The 17,497-nt window shown below is 48.2% G+C and overlaps 1 protein-coding gene across 1 annotated transcript in view; it reads right to left on the reverse strand.

Annotated features, from left to right (window-relative positions):
* Positions 1 to 17,497, reverse strand: part of LOC144107607 (uncharacterized) — a 456,961-nt gene that overhangs the window by 282,674 nt on the left and 156,790 nt on the right. The window lies entirely within an intron of this gene.

A 17,497-nucleotide genomic window follows, 5' to 3' on the forward strand; every position in this document is an offset into this window, starting at 1 on the left:
CCTCTCCAAGGCCTCCGTCCTCAAGCAACTGCCCTGCCCATAACTAAGTCCCACCGGCGCCAGCAATCAGAAGTCTACCAGCAGACGAAACATGTACAACACAGATCTGCCGTATCCATCGCGTATCGTCTGCCAATATTTAGGCTTCATCCAACTAACTAAATTTTCCAAAATGCCGGCGGCCGTGCAATCAAAGGTGCAAAGAAAATTGATATCCGAGAAGCCAAGCGAACTATCAGTCCCTTAGTAATACAATATACGCTGAGAACAAACCGAAGCAATTGCCACCCATAAATATTCCGTGTCAACGCAGGAAAAGAACGGCTGTCCGAACTGTTTCCTTCGTGTGCCTCACTCCCGGTCTACATTCGGAATGCTTTTTGGCCCAGAAATTAATTTTGGTCATGGCCGGTCTGGGCGCCAGCAACGACGCCTACTTTCGAATGGCCTTCGCAGCGGCTTCGTGCTACGTTATGGCTCTGCTTTCCCAGAAATGAGGTCATCATGGTGGGTAAGGCGGCTGGGCAGGTAAAGATGTCTACCACTGCTACTACCATCGCGACAGAAGCCGACGGCGGGGGGTGTAAGTGCGCGCACTTGCGGATGTTGCGGATGCGACCTCATCAAGCGGCAGTATGGTGCGCACAGCAAGATAAACACAGCAACTTTAGACAATCCTGTACATGCCTGTATATTATCTTCACTGGCCGAGGGTACATGTGGTGCCAGCTTTCCATATATTCGTACCAAAATTCTGATGCAACCGTTTGTCGTACCGCGTTCTGTGTGGTGTCTTACGATTGGTCCTTCCATATAGCTTGCATGCGCTAGCCAAGCTGAAGGTGAGCTTGTGACAGGCATTCGAATAGACGCTCCTATGTGCCTTCATCACCATGCTGTCCTTGGCTCCTTACCTCATCTCTTAAGGTGCGGTTAAGGTGTCCACCGAGATGAGAGACAGCTAAAAATTTTCGTATCAAAATTGCGATGAAACTGTTCGTCCTACAGCGTTGCGAGGGGTGTCATGCGTGCGCGCGTACGTGTTCGTAGTGTGTGTGGAATTGGATGCTAATGCACACAGGGACAGCAATGCTTTCCTATTCGTACGCGTAAGCAGACTTAAGTGTCTCTGTCGAATTTTTCTACTCTCTTTGATTGAACAGCGACGAGCACCGGTACCTTTAAATTCATTCCGTTAATTTTCGAACCCGACCGCGGCGGCTGCGTTTTTATGGAGGAAAAACGCTAAGGCGCCCGTGTACTGTGCGATGTCAGTGCACGTTAAAGACCCCCAGGTGGTCGAAATTATTCCGGAGCCGTCTTCTTCTTCTTCTTCTTCACCCCAGGTATATGGCACATACCCACGCGGGGGGATTGGCCAAGGTGTAGTTGAATAAACAGTTTCCATGGAAGATGATGACAAAAATGTAGCACCAATCGTGAATATTGAAAAATCAATGAATAAAAACAAGAGAACAATATTGACAGTTAAATAACAGACAGCATTTTTGTGAAAAAAGAAGAGCTCGTAGAACTTTAAAAGAATTAGCACATCAACATACCAGTTGCAATTATGTAATCGTGGAGAAACCCACAAATAGCACCCAATGCAAATTCTCTGGCGTTCGCACCAAACGATAATAATACTGGCAAAGATAAAGGGAGCCCTAACCTGGAGAGAGGGACCTCCAGGTAAATCTTTCTCTGAAGTGCGAACTTTGGGCAGTAGAGGAGAAAATGGTCTAAAGATTCAACTTTCCCACATGCGTCACATTGGTTCGTCGGTGTCAACCCACACCTGCATAGATATAAATTCAAACTTGGAATCCTGCACCGCAACCGCGTCATTGTTACCTCACACAGCCTGGGTGTACACGAACGGACGTTCCAATTATATGCTAAGTGCTGATAGTCAGTGGTATTTAGTAAGGGATCTCGTAACCTGGCTGATATATGTAGGAACCGCTGAAACCTGGAAATCGCCAGCAGGCTGAAATTCGGGACGGGATGTGTCACTGACCGGTCAAGAGCCGACCTTGCTAAGTAATCAGCCACCTCATTTGAATGAATACCTGCATGGCCAGGGACCCAGACAAAACGGACCACCTTCAAAGTGCACGGAACAAAAAATCGCAGGACACGGCTCAAAAAATCTTCTTGTGAAGTGTCAAGGGAGACTAACACTGACAAATAATCAGCGAGAATAATAACATGAGACACATGGCATGCAATTTGGTGAAGGGCCATTCCAAGAGCCAAAAATTCCGCAAAGAATATAGGAATATAATCTGGGATGCGGACGGAATAGCTCCATGCTAAATCTTGCGAAAAGATGCCAACTGCAGCTTTTTGGCAGTTGACGGAGGCATCGGTAGCAAGCACCGTATGACGGGGGTATTTCTCTATGTGATCCGAGAGAATACCGTTTAAAATGTTTGCTGGCATGTGTTTCGTATGAGATGGAAAGATGTGGTCGAAATGGAATTCCACTGCTGCCGGCGTGTCATCAACCCACTGCAAAGAACTGAGATCAACACCAATCGGTGTTAAAAGGTTCTGCGTTAATATAATTTGTGGCATTTGATACCGTGGCCAATGATGAGAAAAGAATAAGGCCGGCTGAGACAGAAAAATAGGAGTACTGACATCAGTCACTGGGTCGATCGACCTGATGAAAGTTCGCACCGTGAGTATTTGAAAACGGGAAGTTAGATCAGGGATACGGGCTTCCAGATAAAGCAGGGCGTTTGAAACTGATTTTGGGAGACCAAGGCAGAGGCGGAGAGCGCACCTTTCCAGTAAGATTTAGGGATGAATCTTGTAGCTTGCGCTACCAGATAACAGAATGCAACCAAATTCAAGTATAGGTCTTACGTAGGCTTTGTGTAGTAACAATAACGTGTCGCGGCGCATCCCAAACTTTTTATTGGCGATTCTTGTCAGCCGGCCTAGAGCGCGTTCTCCTTTAAACGCATTGTTCTTTATATGAAGGCTCCAATCTAATGCTGAGTGATAAGTAACACCCAGATATTTTATGGATTCCACTTGTGGAATCTGGAGAGAGCGATGGACTAATGAAATGTGCAAAGGCCTGTCTGGAGGAAATACCAAAACTCCGCATTTGTCTACATTCAGGGATAAATTAATACCCTGCAACCATACTCCAAGAGCATCCAAATATTCCTGCAGAATGTGGTAAAGGGAGTGGATATCCCTGGCCGAGGCGAAAAAAGCTATGTCATCTGCATACACAAAAACTTATATCAGGACGAATGGGGATGCTACTGACCAAAATATTAAAAAGCAGAGGGGATAGCACCAATCCTTGCGGCACACCTCTTGATTGATAATATGTATTTGAACATAGGGTTCCCTCGGCGCAGTAAAAGAATCTGTCCTTCAGAAATTCAGATATCCACGCATAAATGTAGGTTGGAGTATGTAAGTGAGCAAGTCTGTTAAGTAAAATAGTATGCTCTACACTGTCATAGGCCTTTGCTACATCAAGAGCAACCAAAGCTGAAACTTCTCTTCTGCGTAGCGAGAGCCGGATTCTGCTCTCTAGATCCACATGCGCGGACCATATAGAGCATCCACGACGGAAGCCAATCTGGGCTGAGCTGAGACCGTTGAGGTCATGAACATGTTTTGTGAGGCGACTGTGCACTATTCTTTCTATTAATTTGACTAAATTTGAAGTCAGTGCAATAGGCCGAATATTATCTAAGACGTATCCTTTTCCTACATCTTTCATTAATAAAATAATTTTTGCCGTCTTCCAAATGCTTGGAATCCATGCATTTTCCAGAGAAGCATTGACCAAATCTAAGAGGGCGCTTGTAAACTCCTGGGCTAAAATTTTAATCATACCAACAGTGACACCATCTGGTCCAGGAGCTGCAGGATGCAACATTGCCAGGACTGAGAGGAGCTCTGATGCATCAACCTCGGTATAATCTGAAGAGGGTGAAATTGTGCACAAAGGGACCCTGCTCTGCGTCTGGAAGCGTAACGCCAATCCCTGAGCAATACACTCCAGGCTCTCCTGAGTCTTTTGTGGTGATAACACTGTTGAACTAGTGAGAAGAGGGACGACAGAACTCTTGTTACGTTCCATGAATCTATACAGGGCTTTCCGATGACGAGGATTTGAAAGATATGTGTTTAAATTTTGTTTGTACTCCTCCTTGGCTTTTGCAAGCGTTCTTTTGAAAGATGCAGAGAAGAATTTGTAATTTAACCAATTAGCCGGACTCTGGTTGCAGGACAGCCTCTTCCAGGCCGATTTTCTGCGACGATAGGCCTTCTCACATTCTTCTGTCCCCCAAGGAGACGGCTGTTTAGTAAAGGCTGCTGCGGGCACAGCGAATATTGAGTGGTCTATTGCATTTTGCAAAAATGAAACCGTCTGCTGAGCTCTGTCATCCCGGCTTGTATTAACTATAGAGGCAAGTGAGGCGGACATCAGATAATTATAAATTTTGTGGTTGACAAATTTATGGGTTGCACAACTAGCTTTAAGAGGAGATAACCGGTTAGTGAAAGTTATAGGAAAGTGATCACTAGACGTACCCGAATCCTCTGTCGACCAATCAGTCACATCTAGCCTACCTGCTGATAATGTTAAGTCAATGGCTGAGCGAGCAACCCCTCGCATAAATGTTATTTCTCTAGAATTGTAGCAGCGTACAGCATTTGCAGACAACCACGACCAGATAAGCTGGCCGCAGGAATCAGTACGACTTCCCCAGTCACTATGGTGAGAGTTAAAATCTCCTGCGATGACTGCACTGTTTCTGCCAGTCACCAAGCTGTCTAAACAGTCTGTCCTGTGTTAACCTAAAGGAAAATAGACATTAGCATTTGTAATATCAGCACAATGCGGAAATGAAATTTTGATCGCTAGAAGCTCACAGCCAGGGAGAACAATTTTTTTAGAGATAGATGCCTGATGTCAAATTTTGAGATTGCATGGTTACCAAGCCACCTCCCCTGCCAACATTTCGATCTGACCCGAAAACTCGAAAGTTTCTCATTGAAAATGATTTATACGGTGATAACCACGTTTCTTGTAAAAGTACAATATCAGGCTTATGCTTGTGAATAAGTATGTCTAGATCTGGAAGAGAAGATCAGACGGAACGGCAATTCCATTGTAACACTTTGATACCTGCCATGATTATTGACCAGTTGAAGAGGTCGAAAGCGCCTCTTTAAGGATATCAACATGGGGATGAAGTTTGGGTGGTCCCTTTTTAGCTTTCATCTGTGGAGAACTAGAATTAGATGGTGATGAGGAAGCACGGCGCTTCTGCGTAGGGCACCACATTTCGACATCTGTTGGGCAGATGTCACTGCGACATTCACTGCTAGGAACAAAGATGTTAGGTGGGACCTGGGGATCATCAGAAGGTGATGTAGAGTGGCTAGCACTTGCTGCAGAAGCTGAAACAGATGCAGCCGTTGCTGCCAGGGCGGGTGTTGATGGTGACGCAGACTGAACTGCAACAAACTGAGCCAACGCCTCAGAGAAAGTGTTTAGCATTCGCTCAACCACATTATTAAGAGCTTTTTCGACTGTGGTCACAATTGTGGCAGTCAAGTTGGACTCAATGTCCCCAACAGAAGCGCGCACACGACTAGCATATGAATCTTTTTTCCTGTTAAGAACAGCGTAAGCATCGGCTCTTGAGCACCGCTTCTCTTTGATAATGTCCAACAAGCTACGCTCTTCACTACGTTTTGCGCAGTTGGCATCTTCAGCTGAGTGAGTGTTGCTGCAGAGGCAACAATGAGGCTGCTCTGAGGTGCAGTGATCAGCAGAATGACCTTTTTCACATAAACGGCAGCGGGTCTCCGACTTGCATGCTTTGCCACTATGCCCGAACCGCCAACAGTTGGTGCATTGAAGAGGGCGGGGTTCTAGAGGTTCCACACGGTATACAGTCGGCCAGATTTTTAGTTCAGCAGGGCAGGAAGAGCCAGCAAAAGTTATTACAGACTCAGTAGCAACACGCGAGCCGTTTACCTCTCTACTGCAGCGGTAGACTGAAAGGACCGCAACGCCTGCATCCTGAAATTCCTGTAGAATTTCTAGCGGGGATGATGCTGGGTCGACACCTCTTACGATACCCTTGACACATGCAAGCTGTTCGGGAATGAATGCTTTCACCGGCAGCGAGCTGAAATTTTTGCACTTAAGCAAGTCTGCAACACAAGCGATGTCCGAGGACTTGCACACAATTCCTCGACGGCCAAATGGACGCACCTCAGAGATCTGCAGGTATTGTGCAGTCAATGATCTTAGCTCCTGTTGAATTAGTTTGGGGGTTTTCATTTTGATCACACCCTCACCTATTGGGACGATAGCCACGGGAACCGCATCAATGCCATTTTTGTGAAAGGACTCAAGTGGCAGGCTTTGGGCTGGCAAGCTGGCAAACCAAGCTGCCGACCCTCCACCTGGGGAGGTCAACGACATCTCTCAGCTAAACGCACTCTCAGGTTCACATGAACTGCGTCTTAAACTACGCCTTGACCAAAACCCCCCAACGTAGAACGGAATCACCAAGGATGAACAAGCCGGAACCACCAGAAGATGCAGAAAACCTCTTCTTATTCTTCTTTACCTCAGGGAGCCTGCTCTTCCTCTTCTTCCTTTCTTCTTTCACTCCCTCCTTTATACCTTCCCTTACGGCGCGGTTCAGGTGTCCAACGATATATAAGACAGATACTGCGCCATTTCCTTCCCCTAAAAACCAATTATTATTATTATTAATTTAAAATGGCATTCACATCCTTGCGCGAGCCCGGAAAATTTGTGAACCATGGTTAACACCCCTCAAGCATTTCAGTTCCAGCGAGGCCCACATGGCGTGCCTAGTCCGCGTTATGAGGAAAATTGAGCATTCCGGATAGAGTACAGCAGCGCGTATCCGCCTGCACTACTCAGCGGCTGTGACGTCGCTGTTAATTTCAGGAAAATGTAATCGCTTCGACTGCCTTCCTATGCACCACACACAGCTTCTGCGGAAGTTCTCCGTCATTGTCTTGCAAGTGCAGAGAAATAGATTATTTTTGTTATTCCGGTGTATTTGCCACTTCTTCGAGGCGGGCATACGCCTACTTCTATGAGTCTTCCCTGCACTGCCAACAATTAGAATCCGCCGCGGCGCACCCAAAGGATTTTTCATACTAATTAAGAAGCATTTTACATTGAGCGAACACTGGAAACGCCAAACTGGTATATGCTGAAGTAATTCATTCCGCAAACTTATTTTAAATGTCTGAACACCTGTCTGTTTAGCACTTAGTCAAGTAGATGTAAAGAAACGTCCTTTCCTTTTAGTAAAATGATAATCGGCCACTTCTAATTGATCAAGCCGATGCTGCAGAGCTGAATTGTGCAATTGCGAGAAGCGATTACACTGAGCTTGCATAAGCGACTAAAGCTGTCCTCAAAGATTGTGCTCCAACGTCTGCAGGTTTACACTCTGAAGTATCCGTCTCCGTTTAGGCATTGAGGAAGAAATGAAACATCTGTCAGTTATATTCAATAACACTGTTCACGAGGGGGATTCACCGCAATTCTATGGACAAAGTCCATCTTGTTCCTTAAGCGTATACGCATGCGGCGTCAAGGTGCCCCACAAATTTGGATGGAGGCAGAATGAGTGTATAACTGAATGCTTTACTGAAGAATGCATTCCTTGATCTGAGCAACCGAGTTTCTCTTCCGGAGAAAAAAATTTCCGGAAATCTGAATTTCATGTTTGAAGCCACCCTATAAGTCATATTTGTTACAGAAGAAAATTCGTACTCACAATTCAGACGAGGCTTCTTAAACACCCGTACAGAATGCAGCCCTGTTCACAATAACTAAAATAAAGTTTTCTATGTTCTATTCTTGAGACATTGCCGTTTCCTTTTTTTGAAACTTAATAGGCCACGAGAGACCCTTCGGAAGATTATGAGGCAATAGCTTTAAGGGGTCCCTCACCCGCCTGAGGTCTTCTTCGTGTCTCGTTTAGCAGATACCAACACTTTTCTTTCTTGCACTATCGTGATCATCATCGTCGGCCTGAATACCCCCACTGCAGGGCAAGGCCTCACTGTTCCCTCTCTACTCTGTTTTTTGCAACCTGCGGCCACCTCATCCCTGCAGACTTTGTAATATCAGCCGCCCAACTAACTCTCTACCGTCCCCTGCTACTTTTCTCTTCTCTTGGAATCCACTCCGTTACAGTCAAGGACCAGCGGTTATCTTTATTTCGCATTACATGCCATGCCCAAGCACATTTCCTCCTAAATTTTTTTAAACTAGGCCATTAACCCACGTTTGTTCCCTCGCATACTCTAGCCGTCTCTAATCATTTGACGTTAAACCTATCATCTTTCTTTCCGTAGCTCCCTGCGTTCTTTTAACATAATAATAATAATAATAATAATAATAATAATAATAATAATAATAATAATAATAATAATAATAATATAATAATAATAATAATAATAATAATAATAATAATAATAATAATAATAATAATAATAATAATAATAATAATAATAATAATAATTGGTTTTGGGGGAAAGGAGATGGCGCGATATATGTGTCTCATATCGGCGGACACCTAAACCGCGCCGTAAGAGAAGGGATAAAGGAGGAAGTTAAAGAAGAAAGGAAGAAAGAGATGCCGTAGTGGCGGGCTCCGGAATAATTTCGACCACCTGGAGATCTCTAACGTGCAGTGACATCGCACAGCACACGGGCCTCTTTGCGTTTCCCCTCCATCAATACGCGGCCGCCGCGATCGCGTTCGAACCTGGGAGCTCCGGATCAGTAGCCGAGCGTCCTAACCACTGATCCGCGCGGCGGGTATTTTTTTTTTTTAGCCTAAGCCGCAACCATTTCAACAGCCACCACGTTTCTGCCCCATAGTTGCGTTCCGGTAAGATACAGATTATATATTCTTTTCACTTGAGGGGAGTTGGTAGACTACTAAACATTATCTTAGAGAACCTGCCGTATGCACTCCACCCCATTATATTCTTCTAGTTATTTCTCTCTCATGACGCACATCAGCGGATCCCATGCGACACTTTCGAACATTAGTTTGGTTTTTTTCATGTTAATTTTTAAACCCTGCGTTCTGCTCTGCTTGCAAAATTCATTTTTGCAGTTCATCTCGTGAGTGACTTAGCAAGGCAATGTCATCAGCGAATCGCAAATTTAGTTACGTACTTTCTATTCATTCTCACGTCCTTGCTACGAATTCACAACCCACACCTCGGTACATCTCCAGTAATCAGGCATTGGCGAGATCATGTCTCCCTGCCTGGTACCCCCTCCCCGTTAATGTAATTTTATTGCCGAATTTAAGCAGGACTATGGTAGCTTTGAGGTCGTTATAGATATCTTCCAGTATTTCCACATAAGACAATAATAAACCTCGATTCCGTCAAGCCTGCATCAGTGCTGAGGTTTCCACTGAGTCAAATGCTTTCTCGTCATCAATGAGGGCTATCGATAGGGGTTGGTTATATTCCGCGCATTTCTCGATAACCCGATGGATAGCGTGGCTACGGTCCTTTGTTGAGTATTCTTTAGAAAAGTCTGCCTGATCACTTGGTTGATTGAAGTTTAAGGTTGTCCTGATTCTGTTTGCGATTCCCTTTGTAAATACCTTGCAGGCAACGGAGAGTAAGCTCATCGGTCTGTAATTTTTCAAGTCTTTGACGTCTCCTGTTTATTGCATTAAGATAATGTTAGCGTTCTAAGCTTCTGGTAGGTTCGAGCGAAAAGGCACCGCGTATACAGTGTCGCTAGTTTTTCTAGCACAATTTTCCCTCCGTCCTTCAACAGACCTGCTGCTACCTGATCCTCACCAGCTGCTTTCCCCTTTTACCTCGCTCCTAGAGATTTCTTATTTCCTCTTTCTAGACTGGTGAGGTGTCCCAATGCTGTACGGTACTGCCTTGATCAATTATTTATTTGCGTATACAAAATACCCCGAAAGCCCCTCACGGTTGGGGTATTACAAAGACAACAGGGGGGGGGGGGGGGGTGGCGGAGTACAGGCGAACGACGAAAATCAGAAAACAAAACAAAAATCAAAAAGGAAATAGACAGATACACATCATATGACATTGGAATTGGAATGTAATACTCGATAGTAATATTCCATCATACGAGCCGAAAATGGAAGAAAGGAGGTCACGACAACATTCTTCAGAGCAGCATGGCTAAAATCCTGGCTGGTTGTGCAGGTTCTTTGCCTCGCCGGGCCGCCGCCTGGACCAGCCAAGCCCGGTCTGACGGGGCATGCGCCGTGCGACAACGAATGCTTGGGCCTCATGTCAGCGACTTTTCAAGATGACCAACGCGGAATTCAAGCTGCTATCCTCAGGGGGCATCACCGGGCTTCCGCGACAGCGACGTCACAGTAACTTCCGGCGTGCCCCAAGGATCTGTCCTTGGTCCTCTGTTGTTTTTAATATACATTAATAATCTACCTCAGTGTATTTCTTCTAATATACGCATGTTCGCAGATGACTGCGTCATTTACCGCACTATCAATAACACATCTGACCAATCTGCTCTCCAGAACGATCTAAACAGTGTTTCAGAATGGGGCAATAATTCACTAAGGACGCTAAATGCCAACAAATGTAAATGCATGTCTTTCTCCCGCCAGAGCAGTCCCTTTTCCTTCCCTTACACAATTCTTAACACACCTCTAGAACTGGTGCAGTCTTACAAATACCTAGGAGTAACCCTATCTCATGATTTGTCTCTGAGCACACACGTCACTAACATTATCTCCGCAGCTAACAAAACCTTAGGCTTTCTGAAACGCAATCTTAGAAACGCTCCAGCACATGTAAAATTACTAGCTTATAAATCACTTTTTCGGCCAAAACTTGAATACCCGTCGGCCATCTGGAACCCGCACCAAGCATAACTCACCAACGCATTAGAATCACTTCAAAATCGCGCTGTTAGATTTATTCATGCTTCGTACTCGTATAACATAAGCGTTTCATCTCTAAAAACAGAATCAGGTTTATCAACGCTTTTATGTCGACGTCGCATTTCCAGCCTTTCACTGTACCACAAGCTCTTTTCCTCATCGCTTAATCAAGCGCCATACATCACAGCAGCAGCACGCATATCTTATCGAACCAGCCATCCACTTCAAGTTGCGCGCCCACGCGCTCGGACTACAACCTTCACTGCCTCATTTTTTTTTTCCGAACCGCTACCGACTGGAACGGCCTTCCCCAAAAATCGTTGCTACTACCTGCCCATCTTCGTTTTTGAACCTCTTGTACGACCATTTTTGTCAATAATTATTTATCATGTGTATTACTGTATGTATTAACCCACCCCTTATGTAATTTCCCTCCGGTGGACATTTAAGGTAATAAACTGAGCTGAAATGAACGATATAAAACCCTCGAATCGCCCTGTGAACTTTAAAGGGCACGGCAACATTCTTCAGAGCAGCATGGCTAAAATTGCCTGGCTGGTTGTGCAGGTTCTTTGCCTCGCCCTGCCGCCACCTGAACCCACCAAGCCCGATCTGACTGGGCATGCGCCGTGCGACAACGAATGCTTGGGCCTCATGTCAGCGACTTTTCAAGGTGACCAATGCGGAATTCAAGCTGCTATCGTCATGTGGCATTACCGGGCTTCCGCGACAGCGACGTCACCAGACAACGCTATAAAACCTTTGGATCACCCGGTGAACTTCAGAGGGCACGGCAACATTCTTCAGAGCAGCATGGCTAAAATTGCCTGGCTGGTTGTGCAGGTTCTTTGCCTCGCCGGGCCACCGCCTGGACCAATCAAGCCCGGTCTGACTGGACATGCGCCGTGCGACAACGAATGCTTGGGCCTCATGTCAGCGACTTTTCAAGATGACCAACGCGGAACTCAAGCTTTTATCGTAAGGTGGCATCACCGGGCTTCCGCGACAGCGACGTCACAGTAACTTCCGGCGTGCCCCAAGGATCTGTCCTTGATCCTCTGTTGTTTTTAATATACATTAATAATTTACCTCAGTGTATTTCTTCTAATATACGCATGTTCGTAGACGACTGCGTCATTTACCGCACTATCAATAACACATCTGACCAATCTGCTCTCCAGAACGATCTAAACAGTGTTTCAGAACGGTGCAATAATTCACTAATTACGCTAAATGCCAACAAATGTAAATGCATGTCCTTCTCCCACCGGAACAGTCCCTTTTCCTTCCCTTACACAATTCTTAACACACCCCTAGAACTGGTGCAGTCTTACAAATACCTAGGAGTAACCCTATCTCATGATTAGTCTTGGAGCACACACGTCACTAACATTATCTCCGCAGCTAACAAAACCTTAGGCTTTCTGAAACGCAATCTTAGAAACGCCCCAGCACATGTAAAATTACTAGCTTATAAATAACTTGTTAGGCCAAAACTTGAATAAGCGTCGGCCATCTGGAACCCGCACCAAGCATATCTCACCAACGCATTAGAATCAGTACAAAATCGCGCTGTTAGATTCATTCATGCATCGTACTCGTATAACATCAGCGTTTCATCTCTAAAAACGGAATCAGGTTTATCAACGCTTTTATGTCGACGTCTCATTTCCAGCCTTTCACTGTACCACAACCTCTTTTTCTCATCCCTTATTCAAGCGCCGTACATCACAGTAGCAGCACGCATATCTTATCGAACCAGCCATCCACTTCAAGTTGCGCGCCCACGCGCTCGGACTACCACCTTCACTGCCTCATTTCTTTTCCGAACCGCTACCGACTGGAACGGCCTTCCCCAAAAAATCGTTGCTACTACCTGCCCATCTTCGTTTTTGCAACTTTTGTACGACCATTTTTGTCAATAATTATTTATCATGTGTATTACTGTATGTATAAAACCCACCCCTTATGTAATGCTCCTCCGGGGGATTTTAAGGTAATAAACTGAACTGAACTGAACGATATAAAACGCTCGAATCACCCTGTGAACTTTGAAGGGCACGGCAACGTTCTTCAGAGCAGCGTAGCTAAAATTGCCTGGCATGGTTGTGCAGGTTCTTTGCCTCGAAGGGCCTCCGCGTGGACCCACCAAGTCCGGTCTGACTGGGCATGCGCCGTGCGACAACGAATGATCACCTCATGTGAGCGACTTTTCAATATGACCAACGCGGAATTCAAGCTGCTATCGTCAGGTGGCATAACCGGGCTTCCGCGACAGCGACGTCACCAGACAACGCTATAAAACCGTCAAAATCGTCCTGTGAACTTTAGAGGGCACGGCAACATTCTTCAGAGCAGTTAGGCTAAAATTGCTTGGCTGGTTGTGCAGGTTCTTTGCCTCGCCGGGCCGCCGCCTGGACCCACCAAGCCCGGTCTGACTGGGCATGCGCCGTGCGACAACGAATGCTTGGGCCTCATGTCAGCGACTTTTCAATATGACTAACGCGGAATTCAATCAGCTATCGTCCGGTGGCATAACCGGAATTCCGCGACAGCGACGTCACCAGACAACGCTATAAAACCCTCGAATCACCCTGTGAACTTCAGAGGGCACCGCAATATTCTTCAGAGCAGCATGGCTAATATTGCCTGGCTGGTTGTGCAGGTTGTTTGCCTCGCCGGGCCGCCGCCTGGACCCAAAAAGCCCGGTCTGACGGGGCATGCGCCATGCGACAACGAATGATTGGGCCTCATGTCAGAGACTTTTCAAGATGACCAACGCGGAATTCAAGCTGCTATCGTAAGGTGGCATCACCGGGCTTCCGCGACAGCGGCGTCACCAGACAACGCTATAAAACCCTTCAATCGTCCTGTGAACTTTAGAGGGCATGGCAACATTCTTCAGAAGAGCATGACTAAAATTGCCTGGCTGGTTCTGCAGGTTCTTTGCCTCGCCGGGCCGCCGCCTGGACGAGCCAAGCCCGGTCTGACGGGGCATGCGCCGTGCGACAACGAATGCTTGGTCCTCATGTCAGCGACTTTTCAAGATGACCACTCAAGCTGCTATCGTCAGGTGGCATCACCGGGCTTCCGCGACAGCGACGTCACCAGACAACGCTATAAAACCCCTCGAATCGCCCTGTGAACTTTAGAGGGCACGGCGACATTCTTCAGAGCAGCATGGCTAAAATTGCCTGGCTGGTTGTGCAGGTTCTTTGCCTCGCCGGGCTGCCGCCTGGACCCACCAAGCCCGGTCTGACGGGGCATGCGCCGTGCGACAACGAATGCTTGGACCTCATGTCAGCGACTTTTCAAGATGACCAACGCGGAATTCAAGCTGCTATCGTCAGGTGGCATCAGCGGGCTTCCGCGACAACGACGTCACCAGACAACGCTTCAAAGCCCTCGAATCGCCCTGTGAACTTTAGAGGGCACGACATCATTCTTCAGAGCAGCATGGCTAAAATTGCCTGGCTGGTTGTGCAGGTTCTTTGCCTCGCCGGGCCACCGCCTGGACACCCCAAGCCCGGTCTGACGGGGCATGCGCTGTGCGACAACGAATGCTTGGGCCTCATGTCAACGACTTTTCAAGATGACCAATGCGCAATTCAAGCTGCTATCGTCATGTGGCATTACCGGGCTTCCGCGACAGCGACGTCACCAGACAACGCTATAAAACCGTCGAATCGTCCTGTGAACTTTAGAGGGCACGGCAACATTCTTCAGAGCAGTTTGGCTAAAATTGCTTGGCTGGTTGTGCAGGTTCTTTGCCCCGCCGGGCCGCCACCTGGACTCACCAAGCCCGGTCTGACTGGGCATGCGCCGTGCGACAACGAATGCTTGGGCCTCATGTCAGCGACTTTTCAAGATGACTAACGCGGAATTCAAGCTGCTATCGTAGGTGGCATCACCGGGCTTCCGCGACAGCGACGTCACCAGAAAACGCTATAAAACCCTCGAATCGCCCTGTGAACATTAGAGGGCACGGCGACATTCTTCAGAGCAGCATGGCTAAAATTACCTGGCTGGTTGTGCAGGTTCTTTGCCTCGCCGGGCCGCCGCCTGGAACAACCAAGCCCGGTCTGACTGGGCATGCGCCGTGCGACAACGAATGCTTGGGCCTCAAGTCAGCGAGTTTTCAAGATGACCAACGCGCAATTCAAGCTGCTGTCGTCAGGTGGCCTAACCGGGCTTCCGCGACAGCGACGTCACCAGACAACGCTTCAAAGCCCTCGAATCGCCTTGTGAACTTTAGATGGCACGACAACATTCTTCAGAGCAGAATGGCTAAAATTGCCTGGCTGGTTGTGCAGGTTCTTTGCCTCGCCGAGCCACCGCCTGGACCCACCAAGCCCGGTCTGACGGGGCATGCGTTGTGCGACAACGAATGCTTGGACCTCATGTCAGCGACTTTTCAAGATGACCAACGCGGAATTCAAGCTGCTATCGTCAGGTGGCATCAGCGGGCTTCCGCGACAACGACGTCACCAGACAACGCTACAAAACCCTCGAATCGCCCTGTGAACTTCAGAGGGCACGGCAATATACTTCAGAGCAGCAAGGCTAAAATTGCCTGGCTGGTTGTGCAGGTTCCTTGCCTCGCCGGGCCGCCGCCTGGACCCACCAAGCCCGGTCTGATTGGGCATGCGCCGTGCGACAATGAATGCTTGGGCCTCATGTCAGCGACTTTTCAAGATGACCAACGCGGAATTCAAGCTGCTATCGTCAGATGGCATCACGGGGCTTCCGCGACAAAGACGTCACCAGACGACGCTATAAAACCCTCGGATCACCCTGTGAACTTCAGAGGGCACGGCAACATTCTTCAGAGCAGCATGGCTAAAATTGCCTCGCTGGTTGTGCAGGTTCTTTGCCTCGCCGGGCCACCGCCTGGACCAATCAAGCCCGGTCTGCCTGGGCATGCGCCGTGCGACAAGGAATGCTTGGGCCTCATGTCAGCGAGTTTTCAAGACGACCAACGCGGAACTCAAGCTTTTATCGTAAGGTGGCATCACTGGGCTTCCGCGACAGCGACGTCACTAGACAACGCTCTAAAACCCTCGAATCGCCCTGTGAACTTCAGAGGGCACGGCAATATACTTCAGAGCAGCAAGGCTAAAATTGCCTGGCTGGTTGTGCAGGTTCCTTGCCTCGCCGGGCCGCCGCCTGGACCCACCAAGCCCGGTCTGATTGGGCATGCGCCGTGCGACAATGAATGCTTGGGCCTCATGTCAGCGACTTTTCAAGATGACCAACGCGGAATTCAAGCTGCTATCGTCAGATGGCATCACGGGGCTTCCGCGACAAAGACGTCACCAGACAACGCTACAAAACCCTCGAATCGCCCTGTGAAATTCAGAGGGCACGGCAATATACTTCAGAGAAGCAAGGCTAAAATTGCCTGGCTGGTTGTGCAGGTTCTTTGCCTCGCCGGGCCGCCGCCTGGACCCACCAAGCCCGGTCTGACTGGGCATGCGCCGTGCGACAATGAATGCTTGGGCCTCATGTCAGCGAGTTTTCAAGACGACCAACGCGGAACTCAAGCTTTTATCGTAAGGTGGCATCACTGGGCTTCCGCGACAGCGACGTCACTAGACAACGCTCTAAAACCCTCGATTCGCCCTGCGAACTTTAGAGGGCACGGCGACATTCTTCAGAGCAGCATGGCTAAAATTACCTGGCTTGTTGTGCAGGTTCTTTGCCTCGCCGGGCCGCCGCCTGGACCCACCAAGCCCGGTCTGACTGGGCATGCGCCGTGCGACAACGAATGCTTGGGCCTCATGTCAGCGACTTTTCAAGATGACTAACGCGGAATTCAAGCTGCTATCGTAGGTGGCATCACCGGGCTTCCGCGACAGCGACGTCACCAGACAACGCTATAAAACCCTCGAATCGCCCTGTGAACATTAGAGGGCACGGCGACATTCTTCAGAGCAGCATGGCTAAAATTACCTGGCTGGTTGTGCAGGTTCTTTGCCTCGCCGGGCCGCCGCCTGGAACAACCAAGCCCGGTCTGACTGGGCATGCGCCGTGCGACAACGAATGCTTGGGCCTCAAGTCAGCGAGTTTTCAAGATGACCAACGCGCAATTCAAGCTGCTGTCGTCAGGTGGCCTAACCGGGCTTCCGCGACAGCGACGTCACCAGACAACGCTATAAAGCCCTCGAATCGCCTTGTGAACTTTAGATGGCACGACAACATTCTTCAGAGCAGAATGGCTAAAATTGCCTGGCTGGTTGTGCAGGTTCTTTGCCTCGCCGAGCCACCGCCTGGACCCACCAAGCCCGGTCTGACGGGGCATGCGTTGTGCGACAACGAATGCTTGGACCTCATGTCAGCGACTTTTCAAGATGACCAACGCGGAATTCAAGCTGCTATCGTCAGGTGGCATCAGCGGGCTTCCGCGACAACGACGTCACCAGACAACGCTACAAAACCCTCGAATCGCCCTGTGAACTTCAGAGGGCACGGCAATATACTTCAGAGCAGCAAGGCTAAAATTGCCTGGCTGGTTGTGCAGGTTCCTTGCC

Source organism: Amblyomma americanum, chromosome 10, assembly GCF_052857255.1.
Source record: "Amblyomma americanum isolate KBUSLIRL-KWMA chromosome 10, ASM5285725v1, whole genome shotgun sequence".
Taxonomy (NCBI): Eukaryota; Metazoa; Arthropoda; class Arachnida; order Ixodida; family Ixodidae; genus Amblyomma; species Amblyomma americanum.